This window comes from Montipora capricornis, chromosome 6 (assembly GCF_036669925.1).
Source record: "Montipora capricornis isolate CH-2021 chromosome 6, ASM3666992v2, whole genome shotgun sequence".
NCBI lineage: Eukaryota > Metazoa > Cnidaria > Anthozoa > Scleractinia > Acroporidae > Montipora > Montipora capricornis.
The window spans coordinates 28,272,891-28,287,059 of NC_090888.1; the positions used below are offsets into that span (position 1 = coordinate 28,272,891).

Genomic DNA, 14,169 nt, shown 5'->3' on the forward strand with positions numbered 1-14,169 from the left:
AGATAGATAAATCGTTTATTAGATAAAATCACCTCACAGTCCGAAGACCGAATTGCGCGATAATAGATAATAAACTATAATACATTATAATTCTATTAAACACAAAAAACTGTTAACAATTGAAGATAAAACTTACAAGTACAATAAAAAATCTGAACAATAATGGTCTACATTTTAAGACTATGGCTGACCATGGAATATTTCTCAAACCGATCTGTTTTACATACAGGAGTGTTAAATGTCCTTCTTGATTTTAAATGTCTGGGTGGAAGGAGACTTGCCAACTTATGGTCCTTCTTATGCAATATGTCTTTGAAAAGATCACATGAAAGTTTCTCTCTCCTATCATAAAGTGTTGGAATCCTTGCTTCTCTCAGCGCACTTCAGAGCCTGATCAATCACGAAGCTCCCCTCTCTTTACACAACGTATAAATAAGCGAGATAGGTCTGAGATCTTTGCTGAAATCACAAATGGTTGGTGCCTTGAGTAAGGAAGGGGTGGGGGGGGAGGGCGGGGACATCGGCAAGCTTCCACCGGCGAGGGACTTTACATTCAGAGAAGGAGGTGTTGAGTATGTCTGCAATAGGAGCTGCCAAAATCTCTGCGAATTCTTTTATATCAACGCCCAGTTCGGGAGATTGTCAGGACGGCCGGCACGAGCTGTGCTGATCTCTCACAGCTTGCGTGCGACAGATTGCTCAGTGACGACTATCGGATGGTCACCGTCCGTTGATACACGCTCAGAGCCGGTCAGGGGGGAGAATGGTATAGGTATAAAAATTTTATGTTGACTAAGTCAAATAAGATATATTTCTAAAAGTTTCCCACTTATTACTCATGTGACCGACTTCAAACAAAGAGCCTATTGCTAGATGAAAAAGAATGCAAGTGTACTTACTGATGGGTGCCAAAAGTTTTATGTGATCTTGACAAGAAGAGAGTCGTATTAAGGCCAAACAAGGCCTTCGTCACAGTTGACCCAGTACGTAAATACTATACCTAAAAATAACACTTCTATGTAAATAGTATTACTGACAACTTAAGGGAAGATACATGTAAGTGAGCCCACACAAGCAAAAATTGATTGTACACATACCTAAATAAATGAATTACGAAATTTAAACCGAAGATGACTACATGGCCGTTGCTCACATAGTCTGAAGACTTAATGCTAGATGTAATGAACCACGAAGGAAGCTGCATGTGTTGATAAAGCCAATGATTTGTTACGGGCAGCCAGGCTGCCAAATCCTTACTGATGTATGTTATCACGACATGCAAATAAATGCAATGACAAAGAAAGAGGCAGCTTGTCAGAAGTAAGCCGATTGGATGACTATCTCCGCGCAAACAGAAATTTATTCTCACTATTCTTAACTAAATAAATTACTAGCGGGAGCTCCGCGCGCGCCGAAGGCCCTAGCGCACGGAGCACCATAGTTAAGAAAATAGGGTAACCTATCGTTGCGAGAAATTTTGGTTTTATAGCTATAACGTCATCGACCGTTCGTGCGTCCACCCGTCCATGTATGCCAATGTGACCAGTATCACGCTAGTTTACAGCATACATCTTTAATATGGGACATCCATGTTATGGTCAATTGGCATCTGTCAAAACAAGGTATCCGCTGACCAGTATCAAGTGACCATATCGCGGGCTCAAGTTTAGAGCTCATCGAAGTTAGCTGATTCTTTAAAGTTGACTGCCGACCAGTGGCCTGTTTCTCAAAAGTCCCGAAAGTTTTCGGGCCTATTTCGGGTGCCACAATTTCCTTTATATCTTCGCAACGCCGAGGTTCCAAGCCAACAAACTTCGCAATCCTCTTTGTTTTTGTTTCATTAAAAAAATGTTGAATTATCAGCTTTTAATAACAAGCAGATTGCAGTTTGACGACTCGCTTTTCGGGCCCGAAAAGTTCTCGGGACTTTCAAGAAACAGGTTGTTCGAAGAGTGGATAGCGTTATCCACTGGATAACTCAATTGGTTTTGCTGATGCTTATCCGCTGGATAGTGATTTATCCGGTGGATAACGTTATCCATCTTTTAAACAACCGAGGCCAGGTACTGGTCTACGATTGGATCGCAAGCTCAACCATGTTTAACGCACCTAACCATAAAAGTGGCTTCATTTTTCGCGCGCTTTCTGTGGCTAGACGCGGCTACACGGCCATACTACGTCAACTGAAACTCTTAACAGTCAACGCTTTTCGTGTTCGTGTGGAAAACAGTTTGGAATATAGTTTCTATCTGCATTTTTCGCTAGTTTAATTAATCCAGTTTGACATAATTTCATGATAACTGGGGTCCACACTAGCTACGTAGTTATTCAAGTCAAGCATCGGAGGGATATAAACTTACACCTGAGTGTTTATTTTTAATTTGCTCAGAGCTGCTTTTTTCTCTGCATTGCAATTTTTGGCATATGACCTATGACTAAAACAGAAACGAAAGAAGAGAGAAAGAGAACGAGAACGATAACAATATAGAATACCAGTAATTAGCTCAAACTTAGTGGAAGAAGTTACACAACAAATTATTTTCTTGGGCACTAAACAGCTTATTTTTACGGAAGCGTATTTTTAAAAAGTGGTTTAATCAATCGGTTCTTCCTTTGTTCAGAAATGAAACTCTAATTTTTATTCTCAACTGGGATTAAATAACAATTATCTGTACTCTTTTGGACATAGAGAACAAGCGCTTTCTTTAATCGTTTGCCCAACTGTTTTTCGATGTGGCTCGACTGTGACAGACACATGTGATAAACACGTAATCACAATGACTTCTCGTAACATTAGGGAGAAATATCACCAGCTTGTGTTTTCAGAAGTTTGTTTAAAGCTCCTACAGGTAATTTGTTGGAGCGGATCTTGTTTGAAGTTTTTCCTTTCTTGGTTGCATTGCCGTATTTTGCCGATTCTTGTTGTAAGCCAAGCTGGCGTGTTTCAATGAAATACCGCAAAATGTGAATGATATCTTTTTCAGAGATGAAGTGGAATAAAGTACATCAGTAAAACTCTTTTTTGACCTTAAACTAACAAAGTTTCCTGAAGGTTTCTAATTTTAGCGTGCTTCCTATTCGCTGGATATTGACAGTTAACTCTGAAATGGCTTTTTTTGTTTTTCCACTCGCCCTCTGAGGATGTGCTTGTTTTAATTTCTTTTAAAACTCATGTGATTAAAGAAAAATTAATTGCCAAACTGATGAATTCCAAAGTAAATTTTGCTTGAAAAACCGAGATCGCAATCATCGCTTCGTGTTTCATGAGATATCGGGTTTTTGCGTGAAATTTACTGTGGAAATCACTAATTGGGCAATGAAATTTTCTACAGAACAAAGCAAAGAAAATGATTTAATATAATTAAGCAGTAGCCGGAAACACCAAAACGCGGACAATTCGAAAACCTTTTATTTTCACTAACCCTACAGGCAGGCAGTAAGAATTAATAACCAGGGAGCTCGGCTTTTAGGCTTGGCTAAATGTATAATTGCTTAAGTTCCCTAGTCCTAATTTTCCAAGACATATTTTCCTCCTCTTAAAATAGGGGTGAACCTCTACAGAGCTCAAAATAGAAAGATATAGCCCTAAAGATTAATCAGCAGCGGAAAAGGAGGATTGAAGGTCTTAAAGCGACGAAAGAGCGTTTCGTGTTTGTACTGCTTTTGATTTCCAAAACCCGATCTAAACTCTGCTTAAATATTCAAGCCGAATCGCGGAATTGAAATGGATTTTATGAGACCACGGAAGATGCTACAGGAAGGTAAATGGTGTTTTGGAATGTCGATTTTCTTTTTGAGATTTATTTCATCGGCCATTTGAGTTGAAATAGTGTAACATCGTTTTTTTTGAATTGGAAAAGTCGTGCTGTTTGCGATAGCTTGATCGCTTTCAACAGAAGCGAAGCATGTGCAAAGACAGCGTTTTGTGTCGACGCTCGCAAGAAAATCGAAATGTTTTCTCTCCTAAGAGCAAATTATTGTTGATTCCAATAAATTTTTGACTGGGAAAGCTGTTTGTTCATCATTTTGTCTTGTTAATTCAAAGTTGTCTTTAAAAAGAAAAGTTGTGTGGACATCGTTGTTGACCAAACTTGATTGATGCAAATACAAGCGAAACACGCAGGAGTGGTGTTCACGATTATGTTATAAAAGAAATGGTAAGCGTGCAGCGTGCAGCGTGCAACTATCGAGTTATGGACGCACTTGGGAGGTTTGCTAAGCACTCAAGAAGCTAGAGTCGCACTCGGCTATCGCCTCGTGCGACTCTTACGCTTCTCTTGTGCTTAGCAACCTCCCGCATGCGTTCATAACTCGATTGTTGTACGCTGCACGTTTACCATTTCTTTAATATTATGAAATTTAAATGAACATGATGTCATGGCCCCTGTTCATGTAGACATGCTGTAACGTGTTTTATTACGAAAAAATAGAAAATAGCGAATAGTGGTAAAAATGCAACATGAAAAAGCAGCATATTTGTACAGCCAAGATTCACTTTTGAATTTCGCGGAACATGATGTACAGAGTAGCCTGGCCGCCAGGTCCATACTCCTATGTGTTTCTATAGCAGAGAAAAATATGTATAATGTTAGTCACTGAGAGGCAGCTTGTCCAGGATGAATCAATTGGTTTTGTTCAAAAGTGCTTCAATGTTCTTGTTGCACACTGCATAAAGGGGAGTGATTAGTATGACTGTCTGCTAGGAAAATTCCCCAAAAACTCCTGTGGGGAAAAGAAGGGAACATAGTCCTCTAGGATTCTGCAGTCACACAAACTCTGAAGAGAGAGGCAAACAACACTCGCAGGTAAAAAAGTATCATTTTAAAATCATGGCGAATGGCACACACCATGCATCCACCATATATAAAATTTATGTTCTTTTAATGTTAATAAAGCCTGGTTGTTCTTGCATTGGCAGAAACTTTGGTAATCCGAGGTAGACTCAGTGCGTAACATCTCAGTATGAAATAAACCCCGAAAAAAAAAATCACGCAGGATCCAAGCGCTGCTGCCTGAATGGCCGAATAACAGTCCTGAAAGGCCTGAAGGGACTTGGTGTGATAAAGGGATGGCATCCCGAACAAATTCAATGGACGAAAGACATGGTCTGGTGTGGCGATGTGACAGCTGAGGCGCCGGACGCTTGGGTGGCATCATAATCAAGAACAAACAAGCACTAAAAGACACTGGCAAAAATTTTAGTATCCAAAAGTCAAACGTGGCTGTGAATAAAGCGCGGAACATAGACACAAGACCAGACAGCCAATACTAACTCATAACACCGCGAAACATGAGCCCAGCGGGGTAAGCATGGCAAACAGTATACAAAATGCCGCCAGAAACATTTGCAATACCCCATGTGCTGCGAAGTACACGTGAACTGGCAGACATATTGAAAACAACTTAAACACATAATAACTCCAATAAGAGGAGAGACATCCACCATAGCTGGCAATGCAACAGCCGATGGTGTAAACAAATACTAACATTATTAATTATTATAGACTGCAGTAATGCACAAACACATAGAAACAACTGAAACAAATCTCAATGACATAAAAGTGTACTTTTCGGCCAAAATGTGGTGGTAATTTTTGAGAAGTACTAGTGTGGGCAGAGATCGCGGATTTTGGGAAGAAATTTATTTAATATTATCACTGCCTACAGACGACGTAAAAGGATTCTAGGTGGACACATGCACACACTAAACACCCAGTCTTTGATCAGCACAAATGTATGAAAATCATATGTGTAAAATGTGTCTTTTCAGCAAAGACTTTATCTTTCTAAAAACATGCAGCACATTGACAAATCCTTTTCCTCATTAAAAAATTTTCAAAGCAAAATTGAATTCTAAAAGGACCCTTCATATGAGGCAAAGTTTCAATAATTACTAAATTTACTGGTGTTTTTACACTCAAATTTATATAAGCAGGTATGAATACTTATCATCACCAGTCAATTGATATGTTGAGGAGGTATTCCAGTATAGCACTACTCGAGCTGCTGAAAAGGTTAATCCAACAACAGCGAAACAAATGGCAAGAAAGGAGGTCTTGAAAAAATGATGCATATGACCTGACAGTTGATATCTCCACCTGTAGCCTAGAACCACTACAAAATGCAGTAATCGTGCGAGCTCTGAAGTCTGCTCGCAAATGATTTATTGAAGTAGCTTGGCAATCTGCTAAGCATATTAGTACTCACAAAATTTTGCGTAAATTTGCGTGCAAAATGAGGCAGCGCAGACAACACACATTTCCTTAATCTGTTGCATGCAATGTAACTGCACGTACTTTATTGATCTCTCGGTAAACAGCACCAAGCATCCAACAGCATTCTACTGATTTATATAAGGCGTAATCATTTTGCCATATCTTAGGACAGAAATTTCTTTCCTCATCTTCCTTCGGATGATTTTTCCAAAGACAGAAACAAGCTTCTTACTCCTTGAAATTAAACCAGTATAAAGGAAATTTATTCACCCCAACAGGGGAATAAATGATTTTATGCTGCTTGTTAGTGCCAGTCTCCCAGCAAGTGGTTAGGGGTCATCCGGGACTTAGATCATCCAATACTTAAGAGAATGAGGCCAGGTTACTGTCCTCTTTTCCACAACTCGAGCTCTCCGAGCAGTTTTCCATTTTTAAGGGGCAAGAGTTAATGTTTATTGTCCCAGAGTGTTATTGTTTGGTTTAGGGGAAGGGTTACCCCCCCCCTACCACTTATCTCCCGTGGTACTGTGTACCGTGAGACCGTGTCTCAGAAGGTTATTGGTCCCTCCCCCCCTTTTTATCTCCCGTGGTACTGTGTACCGAGAGACTGTGTCTCAAAGGTTATAGCTTTTAAGAGGCTGTGTTACCCCCTTTATCTCCCGTGGTACTGTGTACTGTGAGATGGTGTCTCAATATGTATTGTTCATTAACGGTTGCGGTGCCTGGCATGATAACCTTTCGGCAGGGGCTGCTTGCCTCGAGCCAATCATGCAATTGCCGTGCCGCAGGGATAATAATAAAAGTCAACAGTAGACAGACAGTATTTTCCTATTGGATGGGGTTTTCCGGCTGTTGGGAGGAAAACATATTCCGCCCAAAGTCAGAACTTTCTTGGGTTGTTATCCTTGTAGGATTATAACAGATCACGAGGGACCTACACTAAATAATGCTAACCTCTGTTAACAGACGAGTATGCCACCAAAAAGGAAGGCAAGCTATGCGACAAGAGCTGCCCAAAGGAGACGGGTGGCGGAAAATAATCCTCACCCGAGTCAACTAACGGCGCACTCAGCTGCACGAGAGAATTTGCAGAGCTCAACCGAGGCGAATCCACCAACAGCACAAGGTGCGTGAAGTGTAAGTGCTGACTGGTTGGCAAATTTGGGGACGACTATCGCCGCGGCAGTCCAGAAGAGCTTACAAGAGGCGGGTATCATTGTGAACTATCCCCAAGCTGCAAGCCAGCCGGACATACAGTTTATCCCAGACCCACCCCAGAACAATAATATGGGCAGCCGCCAACAAGATGGATCGGTGCTGACCCAGACGCCCGCACAAGCTACAATTCAACAAGTGACGTCCAACCTGATCGAAGGAACGACGCAGCCTACAACTAGTAAGAACACATTTGTATCTGTAGCTGTTCCTTTGTCAAACAGGATCTCGGATAAGGTTAAAAAACAGATCTGGGGTAATGAGTATGTAGATTTTGCTGTTATCTTTCATAACAGCACTAGTGATGATGATCAGTATACTTTTAAGGTCCAAAATAGGAAGGGAGGTCAGCCTACCTTTTCCTTAGAGCAAAGTATTAAAAAACAGCCCATTCATACTATTGAACAATGGACGGCTGCTTTTCAAGCATTCGTGGCTGTTTACTCCGAGCGTTTCTCTTCAGAAACAGCCCAATTAATGAAATATGGGACTACAGTGAGAGACCTCGCGGAACGGGGGGCCAACTGGAAATTTTATGACGAAAATTTCCTTATGCTCAGACAAAAAGAGCTAATTCCTTGGGACCAAATCCACAGCGAGCTGTGGCTGAGGGCCAGTGTCCCCAAAATCAAACAGCCTCATTCGTCCAAGTCAACCACTAAGCAAAGTGGGCAGTTTTTTCCAAAGGGGTTTTGCTGGACTTTCCACAAGGGGGGCAACTGCACGGGGTGTGACTTCAAACACCAGTGCTTTAAATGCGGCCTTAATCACCCCGTTTCCCGCTGCCAGCAAAACCAGAAACGAGCGGGACAACGCCCTTTCTCCAAACCAGGGTTGTCAAGCAACTACACCTCTACCCACTTCGCTTCCCACACCAGTCAGGGTTAACAGACTAGCCATGTATCTTACAGGTTATGAGAACAAACTTCAAAAAAATTTGATCGACGGTTTCACATTTGGATTTAGGTTACACTTTCAGGGCCCCTCTAAGGCCTTTAGTGCAAAGAATTTGATGTCAGCATTGCAACACCCAAAGGTGGTGGACAGCAAGCTGATTAAGGAAAGGCAAAGTGGGCGTATACTAGGCCCCTTTACTTATCCACCCTTTAGCAACTTGCGTGTATCACCTTTGGGGGTGATACCGAAAAAAGCCCATGGTGAATTTCGACTGATTCATCATTTATCCTTTCCTTATGGAGATTCAGTCAATACATTCATTCCACCAGAATTTTCCACAGTAAAATATGCTACAGTGGATGATGCTATCAATTTCATAACAGTTTTAGGTCGAAACTGTGTGTTAGCCAAGACTGATGTGAGGAGTGCATTTAGAATAATACCAGTACATCCTTCTGACCATCCCTTATTAGGTTTGCAATGGAAGGGCCAATGGTATTACGACCGTTGTCTTCCGATGGGTTGCTCTAGTTAATGTAAAACCTTTGAACTTTTGAGCACAGCAATGGAGTGAATAGCTCGCAATAAGCTCGGTATTCCCCACATTTTACACATTTTAGATGATTTCCTTATAATCGGAGAGTCCGCACAAGCTTGCCAGGCTAAACTTCAAAGGTTTTTACTGTTTTGTGAAGACATAGGGGTTCCCATGGCTGCCGAAAAAACTCAGGGCCCTTCCTCAGTACTCACATTTGCAGGCATTGAATTGGATTGCCTCAAATTCGAAGCCAGGCTTCCTCAAGAAAAGGTTGACAAATGCATAGAAGGTATTGAGAAGGCTCGGAGTCGGAATAAGATCACACTTCGGGATTTGCAATCCCTGATTGGTTCCTTGAATTTTGCCTGTTCAGTGGTTGTCCCCGGTAGAGTATTTCTGCGGCGGATGATTAACTTGACAATTGGCAAAAAACACCCCCATCATTTCATTCGGGTTACAAAAGAAGTAAGGCAGGATTTGCAAAGCTGGGAAATGTTTTTACAATCTTTTAATGGCAAGTCGTTTTTCTTAGAGGAAGCTTGGACAACTTCAGGTCAGCTGCGATTTTATACCGATGCAGCAAAATCAAAAGGTTATGGCATAGTCTTTGGGAGCCACTGGGCATATGGTGAATGGCCAACAAATTGGAAAAATGAGAGGGATATTTCTTCTCTCGAGTTTTCTCCGATTGTTGCCGGATTAAGCATGTGGTGTCACGAGCTACGGAATAAGAAAGTTTTATTCATGACAGATAATGAGAGTGTTGTTCATGTTATTAACAAGCAGACATCACGAGACCCATACTTGCTTTCACTGATTAGAAAACTGGTGCTCATTTGTTTACGGAATAACATTCTATTCAGGGCAAAACACATACCGGGTGTTCAGAATTGGCTCGCTGATAGTTTGTTTCGGTTACAGGTCAACAAATTCAAGGGCATGTATCACGTGATGGATCGGGTCCAGACTCCCCTACCTGAACATTTGAGGCCGGATATTGCCAGCATCAACTTCGATCTTTCCCCTCTCTAGTGACAACTTAGCTCTGTTTCTGGCATTCTTGGCAGAGAAAAACTATGCAGGGTCTACGGTTATGACCTATATATCGGCTCTGAGTTTTCCTCATCGGTTAGCTGGCTGGCCAGACCCCACAAAATCTGAAATTGTGAAACTCGCTCTGCTGGGGTATAGTAAGTTATATCCATCCCAAGACACTAGGCTCCCAATTACACTGTCAATATTGGAACGCATTATAACAGCATGTGATGACGTGTTATCTGTGACTTACCAGCGAAAGCTGATAAAGGCAATGTATGCCCTTGCCTTCTTTGCAGCCTTAAGGGTTGGAGAAATTACTGGGGGGACTGGTCAGCATGCCAAAAATGTCATAACCATCGACCAATTTTTCTTTCTACGAGACGAACTCAACAACATTGTGGCCGTCAAATTAGTTTTGAAATACTATAAGCACAGTGATCCCACAAAACCGGTTGAGTTGATTATGTATAGAGAGCATCCTATTTGTCCCGTGTCTCTGATGCTAGACTATGTTACATTTCGGGGAAGTGCCCCGGGCCCACTCTTTTGCTGGGCTGATGGGGCCGTTATTTCTAGATCTTATTTTACCCGGTCTCTCAAAGACGTTTTACAATAATGCAACCTTGATGAAGATAGATATAGAACGCACAGCTTTCGCATCGGGGCGGCCTCGTGGGCGGCAGCAAAAGGCATGTCTGACTCTCAGATAAGAGTATTCGGTAGATGGAATTCCAATGCATTTCTCAGATACATTCGTATACCCACCCTAGGGACATAGTCATGATTTAACAAGGATCGCCTTTCTCCTTGTGCCCAGTGGTCTCACATCTTATAGTACCTGTTTTAATTAAGCTAAAAGTTCAGCACATTTTGAGCAGGGGCCAAGTGTGTGAACCTGTATTAAAATAAACAGTAGCCAGAATAACTAATTGACTGAGGATGCACCAATACTGTAGACATTAACCCCTTGCGCAGGGGCCAATCTTTATCATACAAGGCAGTTATTTTTGTGACAGGTTGTAGTACTTAATCGAATGACCTTTTGAGCAGGGGCCAAAGGTCTACTAGGTGGTTTAAGTCTTTAGGATCACCCTCCTCCCTCAGGGTGTTATGTGCCTGGCTCTGCATTCGGGAGGGATCAGGTTTCCCCCTATAACAAGGGTTTTTTCCTGACGGGCAGCAGGCCCCACTTGCAAAGACCTTCGGGTAACACTCGCAGTTTTGAGTAGGAGCGTTAGTTGTGGTCCTTTACTTAATGTTTTGATACCTTAGTTGGACCTTTTGAGCAGAGGCCAGAGGGTCCAAGCAATAAGTGATGAGTTAGTTATGGTGTTACGTAATTTGGATTGGACCTTAAAAAGGGGTTAAGGGTCAAACACTATGTAATGTCCGAGGGTAACCATGATATAGCAGGGGTATAGTTTGTTTAATACATAACTGGAAGTAGTTTTGTTTTGATTCTGACCATTATGAGTTGGTGCTGTTACTTTCCTATTGTACTTTATCCCGATGTGGTTAATAGTTGAACTTTGAACATTGGACGCTTACTTGAAGTACGGCACTTTTTAACCATTAAGCAGGGGCCCAAGTGGCCCAGGTTATCATGGCAGAAATATATAAAGTATGTTGTTCAGCATTTCTGGTTTCAATGCAGTGGCTTTGGGTGGGGGGCCCTTGCAGGGCAAGATGAACCAAATCTCGCACTGTGATTGGCTACCCGAGCGGGCAAGATGGAGCTATCTTGCCCGCTCGGGATCAAAGATCATTTTTTGGTGTTTTAAGTCTTATAATAAATCCTTTATTGACCAAGCTTGTTCGGTCTAGATGGCTGGATATTCATCTCGGTCCATAAATACGCCCATATACCTTATTTACTGTTATCCCCTCGATTTCCTCACTAGCTACCGTTTTCTTAACACGCGTTGACTCGCATTTGACTTTGGTTGCGATGGCTTTAGAGCGGCTTGTTGTTTTTCCCGCTGCTTTTCTACCAAAACTGAGTCACTGAGTACGAGAATTTTAGCCAAGAATGTTGAAGATGGCGAAACCGAGAAGTTGTAGTCACGCTTTGCTCAAATTGTGGGAGCCGCCTCTACCCACTTCCCTTCCTTCCATCGATTGAGTTAAACATTTGTTTAATTACCAGTAAATGAAGCACTCAAGAGGTTGAAACAGACCTGATTTTAGCCCTGTTAAGCAGCTTTAGTTGCTCCTTCAAATTTCTCCCTGTGCCACTAAATAATTTTCGCTTTCGCCTTTGTGCCAAACGGCAAACAAAAGGTTTCTCCTGTCGTATTAAAAACGAGGAAAGTTTTTTTTTTTTACCTCTTCCCTTAGTTTGAGACCCGTTGTTCGATCGCTGCAGTTCAAACGCAAAAAATTAGTTCGAATCAAAGAAATTTATATTTGTAAAAACGAAAATTTCGGACTAATTTTTCCTGAAAACGATCTAAATCTTTCAACTGTGAGTTGTTAGGCGCCCTTAAGCAGAAGCTAAGGCTAATCGACCTTAAGGGGAGTCCTGACCCTGTGTATTCAATTCCCGCCAAAAGTGTATTGAAGTCGCGACCCGCGACCCAACAGGACGGTCACTAAATTACCTTCCGACTATTTGATTACTACAAACATCTGTCACTGGTAGTTAAAAACTAATTTGATTGTTTTCTAACCATCACAAAAGTAAAAAAATCAATGCGGCAGCTTTATATTAATCAGCTCTTTTTTTCGACAATCCGGTTAAATAAAATCACAATGATCAGTAAAACTCTGAACAGCTCTGGAAACAAGATAAAATGAGCATTTCATATAGGAAATGCCCAAATCATTGAATTTATTTGGAAAAACTCATTAAAATCAGCCATTCTATTCTTAACCGGGTGGTTGTCACGTGACATCACGGCGCAACATTGTTTCCAGGACTGTGGGCTCTCGACTAACTCTCAATAGGAGAGAAGCCCTGGGAACGAGATTATATGCTACGGTCGCAGTGATTGGCGACCCCAAACAAAGAAACCGCGGCCATTGTGGTGCCCTGGAGATGTACTCTATTACTAAGTATTACTAAGCTGTCCATTTAATCAAAACTTCCGGAAATTCCAGGAAAGGAATCGAATGGAACAGTAATTGTCCAGAATTCGAGAAGTTACGGTATACCTCACGAAGTTGACCTGGTGTTCTCGAAAATTTCTACAACCGCAACACTTTCTTCTATTGTTCTATTCCTACTCACGCACAGCTAACGCTTAAATTTCCTTGGCTAGAAATTGCAAGGGTGACTGGCTTAGGGTACATTCGATTGACCGTATTCCGAATAGGAATACATGGAGTTTAGGTTAGAAATCCTTCGTTTCTACGAAGATCCACAGTAAAATTGTCAAATACTTGCTAAAATGCCATTTTAAACACATCTTTATTATCCTTGTTGCTTCAAAACACCAGACATGCCGTTTTAGATCACTCCACTGACGTATTCTTATTCCGGAATAGGGTCAATTGAAATCGAACGCACCCTTAGAGTTTTCAGGCAAGCAACCGTGAACAATAATAAACTCTCACTCTACCTGAAGAGGGATGGTTTGGCCAGCCAAAATATGGTACGTTACTAAATCAAATTAACGTTACCGGCTCTTGCTCAAGATATTTACTGGCAAGGAGAAGCTATTCCATTCGCCACGTGAAATGTTCGGAAAATGAAGTGACAGGTTTTTTTTTTTTTAGTTTCTATGAAAACACTTCGATGCTCTGGTAGATGCTGATCATGAAGTGAGTGAATTTCCGAACATCGAGCGCAGCTAGTTTCCAGGCTGTTCAGTATTTACGCATCCGCAGCAACTTGAGCTGGAAATATTCCGTTTATACAAGACATGCGATTAGCTCACTTTGTTTGTTCAGAAGATTTCAACAGGATAAAGCAGTACAGCGAAATAAGAAAATAATACATAAGGCGTTATAAACATTGTGAAGCAAAACATATTAAATATGACTTCAAGTTTCGTATGCTGCAACATACATTTTCAAAAGCATCCGCTATTTAGGAGAAGACCGTTAAATACAATAGAAACGGCGAGAGATCTGGGTCGAACTTGAAATAGCAGTAACAGCTTAGCTTGTCACTGCTTAGATTAGCATTTAGGGCCGGGTTGAGTTCCTGTATTAACAAGGAGCCTTTACCATTCAACAAAAACTGAAAATTCCGGCTGGAAATTCAAGTAGTACAGCTCATTCCACCGGAAAGTTTCCGAAAAAGATGAAAATCCTCAAAAGTAT

The 14,169-nt window shown here is 41.4% G+C and overlaps 1 protein-coding gene and 1 pseudogene across 8 annotated transcripts in view; one reads left to right on the top strand and one right to left on the bottom strand.

Moving 5' to 3' along the window:
- Nucleotides 1-14,169, bottom strand: part of LOC138051909 (uncharacterized) — a 121,229-nt gene that overhangs the window by 50,850 nt on the left and 56,210 nt on the right. The window lies entirely within an intron of this gene.
- Nucleotides 7,503-8,862, top strand: LOC138050969 (uncharacterized; annotated as a pseudogene).